The following is a 7,408-nucleotide window of genomic DNA, read 5'->3' on the forward strand; positions in this document are numbered from 1 at the left end:
AAAAACACCCCATAACAGAATATTACCACCTCCATGCTTTACTGTAGGAACTGTGTTATTTGGATGGTTAGCTGTATTGGATTTCCGCCAGACATATCATTTGGTGTTGAGGCCAAATCATTCAATTTTAGTCTCATCTGACCTTCTTTTTCCATGTGGCCTCAAAACCTTCAAGGTGCTCTTAAGGTGGTCAGATGAGACTAAATTATTTGGCCTTTTTTTTACTTTTTTCAAGACTTTTATTGGTATACCAAATGAACAGTGCTTTAGAACCGCAGCTTCTGGAAGAACCACTTGTTTTTGCCTGTCTTGTACCTTTCCTCAAATTTTACTTTGGCCTCCCGTCTGGCTTTCCGTTTCAGAGCTGGGTCCCTGAAAACATCCTTGTTCACCACAACATTGGCAAAATGGATATCAACAGAGTATCTAGTTGGCATGAGGTGGCATGACTTGGTCTTCGAACGCTTGGCAATTCTCTTCTTGACCATAGTGGCTGTCACCTTATGAGGATGCCAGCAACCAGGGAGTGGCTGTACTGACGGTCAGAGGTGCCATCATCAATGTTCTTCACAATGACAGCTTTGCGGCCTACATAGCGTCCTGCTAAAACAAGGACAACTTTCCCTGGTTTCATGAACTTGCCCATCTTCGTTTCAACTCAATGGCTGCCCTGAAACGTATTTGGCCTTGACACCAAACGATATGTCTGGTGGAAATCCAATACAGCTCACCATCCAAATAACACCATTCCTACAGTATAACATAGAGGTGGTAATATTCTGTTATGGGGGTGTTTCTCTGCAGCAGGGACTGGAGCTCTTTTCAGGATAGAAGTAAAATTGATGGGGCAAAATACCATCAAATTCTTGAGCAAAATCTGCTGAATTACCTTCCAACATGACAGTGACCCAAAGAACACAGCAACAATGACCTTGCATGCCTAGTCAGAGCCCAGACTTAAACCCCATTGAAAATCTGTGGAATGCCTTGAAGACTGCAGTCCACAAACGGTCACCAAATGTAACTAAACTTGAGCAGTTCTGCAAAGAAGAGCGGGCAAATATTGCAAAGTCTAGATGCGTAAAGTTAGTAGACATATATGGTCCAACAAAATACTGACATGAGGGGGTGATCCTTTTTACAACTCAGTGATTCTGTTTTTTAATTATTTTTTTCTGACATGTCGGCGTGTTGGGTGTTATAAGTTGCACTGAGGAAGTACAGCTGGATAAAAGAAAAACTGTGTCTGTTTTCATTTCAGGCTGCAAACCAACAAAATCTGATTATTTTAAAGGTGGGTGATTCTTTTCTATGCTCGCTTTATATACTGTATGTTGCTGAGGCTGCATACAGTTACATAATTATATAGATGGTAAGGTTTCATAAAGACACCAGTCCATCCAGTTAATACAGCATGCCCATTGCGGCTTTTTACTGTAGGAAATGGTCTGTTTGGGCAAGCTTGGCCCAAAACAAACTAATTAGAGCAACAGTAAAGATAGAGATCAGCTTTAAATGTTGAACATTTCAGACTTTGATACAATAACTTTGAAGTTAGGCACTAAACTAGTTAAATTATTTTGGGATACGGGAAGACTAATAAATAGTTGGGTGATGTTCAAGTCATCTACAAATGCTCCAACGCTGTTTTGCTTTTTTAACTGAAGCATAGCTGCACTGAACCACCCAACCTACCGCTTAAGATTTCCTTTTGGCCAGTATTGTCCTAATGTAGCAGCCTGAGTTGATCATCAAAGTACAAATTGGAATAGGTATTCCCAGGTCTGTCCACTGTAAACTCCTTACTTCCCTTTATGCAAGGACTGGTGTATCAGCAAAGCCCTTTATTAAAGAGGAAGTAAACCCTGATGAGTTTACTTCCTCTTTTTTTCCCTGCAAAGGTAAAGCATAATGGACTACTATGCATCGCATAGTAGCTCATTATGTGTCACTTACCTGACACAGGAGCCAGCGAAGTCGCCGCTGATCCCTGTAGTCCGCCGCGTCCATCTTGCTGGTGGCGTCTCGCAGCTCCGACCAATGACAGCGGCGAAGCCGCGATGATGTCACTCCCGCGCATGCGCACGGGAGTCGCGTCTCGCAGCTCCGACGCTGCCATTCGGCGAAGCCGCGATGACGTCACTCCCGCGCATGCGCACGGGAGTCGACAAATTAGGCAAATCCATTCTTGGACTTGCCGCATTTCGTGCGCCTGCGCGTCGCTGTCTACGGCGCATGCGCCGTAGACAGTGGTGCCCATTTTCAGGCAAATATCTCCTAAACCATATAGGTTTAGGAGATATTGCTTGGACCTACAGGTAAGCCTTAATCTAGGCTTACCTGTAGGTCAAAGTGGTTTGAAGGGGTTTACTTCTTCTTTAAAGTGGTTGTAAACCCTTACAAACCACTTTGACCTACAGGTAAACCTAGATTAAGGCTTACCTGTAGGTCTAAAAAATATCTCCTAAACCTACACGGTTTAGGAGATATTTGGCGAAAGACAGGCACCACAGGAACACATCACTATCTCCCCAAGAATTCTGTCCAGATAATGTGCAGTTCATTTATGACCTTTCTGTTTAACCCTGTGTTATCCAAACTCTGTTCAATGAAAAGTGTAAACTCACCACATAAACACTGTATATACAAAATAACATTCCCCAATAAAGATCAGAACATGATGTTCACATTTGCATGGAAGCACAATTGAATGAATGCTGATTATTCAGAGAATTACCGTATTTATGTTTATTGATGATTGTTTTTTTTTTTTTTTTTTTTATGTACTAACAGTTAAGCTTCATACACACAATACGAAAATTGGATGAAAAATACCACTTTTGAAGTGTTCGTGCATATGAGATATGAGCGTATCATTTTATTTTTTTTGGTGGGGGGGGAGGGGATCTTGGGTGGGAGTTCCCACACTTTTTTCCCCAGGACTTGACCCCTGAATACAAGTAAATATAAAATACCTTCCTATCTATTTACCAATGCCATCAGCCTAAGGATTAAAAGTAATGTTGATAGAGTTTAGTTCCCCTTTAAGAAGATTGGTCCTTTTGTAGGCTCCTCTGGTAAGAAACACACACAACATAAACCGTCAATTTCACAGGTTGACTTTATTTACCAGAACAACTTTATACAAATGCCCTGCCATTATGCTCTATGGCAGCGTTTCTTCCTTAACAGTCCTTGGCAAGTCCACCAGTTCCCATGGGGCTCACTGCCAACCGGCCTTTCCATTGTTGGCTGCCAGTCTTAACCAACATAAAAAAAAGTCTCTAAAAACAACATTAACATAATGCAATTCTTCATTAAATTTTTATAAAGGTAATTATGCCAGCTGCAGACGTCCCCCTTGCCTAGCATGGGCGGGCACAAGGGGCAGCTCGTTGCATACACAATTTATACTCGTTCACCTTTTAGTACACTCATTTCAGTTTAACAAACCAGCTTGTTTTTTTTATTAACTTTGTATAAAAAGTATGATTGTTATTTTCTCCCTAGAAGTGTTGGAAAAATTAAGTGCGATAAACTGTAGATTTGGATAGGAAGAGTCATTTAGAAACATAGGAAAGGTCATGTTTGCTCCTGTTATGGTGACCAAACCTATGGACTGATTTGCAGTTTTAAGATAAATGCCAATACAAAGTTATGCCAGGCTTGTGCTCCTGGACGTGCCCATGCAATTTTAGTTTTGCATGGTTTAAAACTGAATTGCAAGAGTTTAGCTCCCATGTAAAAGCTAAAGGCACATTATGAGTTAAGTCTAAGAAGGTGCATGACATCTCTTGGGCTTATCACTGTTATTTACATCTGACAGTTTTATTGCACTCCTGGGAAGATGCCTATAATTATATTTCTGGGAGCCTGGGAACTGATGCTTTAGGTCAAAGCAGTTTCAACATTAGAGTCAGTGCAGCTGCTATGCCTGTTCCTCCCCTTCTAATGTCCAATCACCGAAGCCTTTGTATTGTGTGAACTCATTCACAAAATACAAAGGCTTCCCTGAATGGAGCAGAGGGGAGGAGCAGGCATAGCTGCTGTGTGTGTGCCTCTCTCTCCTCTCACAGCCATGAGTGTCAGTGTATGCTTTGGCAGAGCAATAAAACTGTCAGATATAAATAATAAGGGATACGTTCAGGAGATATCATGCACCTCCTTGGACTTAATTCATACTATGCCTGCACGTTTTATAAAGTGGCTGAATTCCCGGATTTCAGCTTTAAAGTGGTTGTAAAGGCAGAAGGTTTTTTATCTTAAAGTGGAGGTCCGCTTTTTTTTTAAAGTCAGCAGCTACAAATACTGCAGCTGCTGACTTTTATAATATGGACACTTACCAGTCCAGGGCGCCCCCGATGTCGGCACCCTAAGCCGATCTGTCGCTCGGCTCTCGAGTGCTGCCGCAGCCATCTTCGGTAAGGGAATCAGGAAGTGAAGCCTTGCGGCTTTCACTTCCCGGTTCCCTACTGCGCGAATCGCGCTGCGCAATCCGAATGGTCCCCGCTGTCTCTGGTGCCCGTGTGTTTTCCAGCAGACAGTGGGGGGGAGAGGCGTAGATCTAGTCTATGCCCGGAAGTGGGTGCAAATACCTGTATTATACAGATATCTGCACACCCTCCCTCCTGAAAGGTGCCAAATGTGACACCGGTGGGGGGGGGTTCCGAAAAGCGGACGTTCCATTTTTGTGTGAACCTCCACTTTAATACATTCCATGCATTAAGATAAAAAAGCCTTCTGTGTGCAGCTGTTATCCTCAGCCCTCCTAATACCCGAGCCCCACCTCAATCCAGCGATGTTACATGAGAGACTCGGCTGTCTGGGACCCCCTCCTCATTGGTTGAGACAGCAGAGGAGCGCCTTTTGGCTCCCGCTGCTGTCAATCAAAGTCAGTGAACCAATGAGGAGAGAAAGGGGGCGGGGCCAGGCCGCGGCTCCATGCCTGAACAGACACAGGGAGCTAAACCATTGCGCCCAAGGAACCTGGCCCTTCTACCCACCCCTTGTCCTGGGCCCTGGCGCACGAGCTTCATCGCACCTGAATGAGCCTGAAACCGGATTTTGTAAACTTCTCAGCCCAGGTAGCCATTCGCGTTTTCCCGTTTCTAAATGACTCGTCCCCATGGGCTTCCACAGGGTGGTTTTAAAGCTCTACAAGTTACATTGTTGTCTGTTCTATCTTTGCTGGGATGCTATGTATCTCTTTTTGAAACTCATTCAATGGAATGTTTTTTTGTTTTTGTTTTGTTTTTTAACCCCAGATTGGCCTTTAATCAAATGGAAAACACATAATGAACAGAGGATGCCAGGTGTACACATAAAATGCATGTTCTTCTGGAGCAGACAACGGGATTCCACTGAGCTCTGCAGATGAAGGATTGCATAGTGTCAGCACAGAGTCAGGAGGCTCCTGGAAAGCACCATGTGATAGAGCGACATCTGGCACCTAAGGCTGAATGTTCAACAAGGCAGTATTATCTCCCGGGCTTCTGCCGTAACAAAGACTAAAGAGTTACACTACAAATATGTTATCTTTCTTACAAAATAAATTACAGGGTTTCTGTACACTTTGGAGAACCCCCCAGAGATGGTCGCCACAGCTTGTAAGACCTCATGTATCAAATCAGAGGGAAAAGAAAAAATGGAGGCAATGCCCATAGAGACCAGAGAACCTATTTCATTTAGATCTAGAAAAAAATGAAAGCTGAAATCTGACTGGTCGCTCCGGGCAATACCGCTTTTCTAAAGTTTCTACACATGAGCGTCCCTGGTAGAGGCACACAACTTGTTTCGGGAACCTACTGCATTTTATAGAATTTATTGGATGTAGGGTACTCGTTCAAGCGTACAGTGGAACCTTGGATTACGAGCATAATCCGTTCCAGGAGAATGCTTGTAATCCAAAGCGCGCTCATATCAAAGCGAGTTTCCCCATAGAAGTCAATGGAAACGAAGATAATTCGTTCCGCATTGACTTCTATTGCATGCAATACCGCATGTGGCCAAAGGTGGGGGGGGGGGGTGCGCCAGAAAGCTTCAGAAATACTCAGACACAGCTCAGCTGAACTGGGAAAACCTAGCAAAGGCGCTCGGAAACACTCAGGAGTATTTCCGAGTGATTACAAGCATTTCCGAACGGCTCTGAACCGTTCCGAGTGCCCCCGGCTCCCCCGCACCTCTGGCCAAATGCGGTACTGCACACCCCATTACCTTGAATCCTGCTCGTTTTGCGAGACAACTGACAAATCTAGTCAGAATGAAAAAAAAGTTGCTCGTCTTTCAAAACGCTTGTTAACCGCGTTACTCGTGAACCAAGGTTCCACTGTATTTGAAGTCAAATTCGTGAAAATCCCGCTATATGTTTGTGTTCCCATTCACAACCACATTCCTAAATATATTTTTTTTATCTTTTAGATATTTATTAGGAGATGGGGGCGGATTTACTAAAACTGGAGCAGTTAGAATCTGGTCCAGTTCTGCATTGTAGCCAGTCATCTTCTAACTTCAGGTTGTTCGATTGAGCTTTGACCAATAAAACCTGGAAGCGGATTTGTTTTTATGCACAGCTACACCGGGGTTTTCATTCTCCAGTTTTAGTAAACGAACCCCACGGTGTCATGTCTTCCTACTGAAGAAATCAGGAAAATACCACAGCATGGCCACTAGGTGGAGCTGACAATCATAGCAAATAAGTATTTATTTCCTATGATTATCTGCTCTATCTAGTGGCCACACTGCGGTATTTTCCCAATTCACTCTATTTTCTATGAATAATAAACAGTAGGCCTGCAGAGAAAATAGTCTAACATTGTCTGTCCCCCCCCCCCCCCCCCCCCCCATTCCTACAGGACAAATAATTCTGCAAATTTTTATAAATACTTCCTATCATTTTGTTAAATATAAAAAGGAGATTGCATCATCAGATTATTTGGGCGCCGATTTATAAAAACATTTGCTTTATTGAATATCACGCAAATTCTTGCAGGATGGACATAAAATCCTGTAATTGAGTCTGTAACGGATTCCTACACTCGTCAGCTCCATGTAGCGGCCAAAATGTGGTATCATTTCTGAACAACCTCAATGAGAAAATATTTTATTTATAAGTGCTCATGCAAACGGACGTTTTAAAAACTGGCTGCAAAGCTAACTCCGACGCCTGGAAAAATCTGCGTTAAAAACGCGATTTTTACCGTGTTTTGCATTGGCGTTTTTGCACGTTTTTTTAGCGTCAGCGTTAAGTAGCGTTTTTTTTTTTTTAAAGAAACACATTTCTTGGCTATAGCACTCCCAAATTTCCCACAATGCAACAGAAAACAAAGAAAATATGTTACGTGTTTATGGGCGTTTTTTCGCGATTTGCGTTTTTACAGCTCTAGCTCCGCGCCACGGAACGCACTGGTCC

General features: G+C 43.2%; 1 protein-coding gene and 1 pseudogene across 1 annotated transcript in view; both read right to left on the minus strand.

The window, feature by feature from the left end:
• Positions 1 to 215: 215 nt before the first annotated feature.
• LOC143963032 (large ribosomal subunit protein eL27 pseudogene) lies at positions 216 to 660 on the minus strand (annotated as a pseudogene).
• A 6,179-nt stretch (positions 661 to 6,839) lies between these two features.
• LOC143963426 (uncharacterized) overlaps positions 6,840 to 7,408 on the minus strand; it is a gene marked incomplete in the record, with an annotated part of 86,618 nt that continues 86,049 nt past the window's right edge. The window contains 1 exon segment of the mRNA XM_077473057.1: positions 6,840 to 7,408. This exon segment is cut by the window's right edge and continues 2,570 nt beyond it.

The sequence above is a fragment of the Lithobates pipiens genome, unplaced genomic scaffold, assembly GCF_037356315.1.
Source record: "Lithobates pipiens isolate NorthernLeopardFrog02 unplaced genomic scaffold, aLitPip1_a1.2 Scaffold_8, whole genome shotgun sequence".
NCBI lineage: Eukaryota > Metazoa > Chordata > Amphibia > Anura > Ranidae > Lithobates > Lithobates pipiens.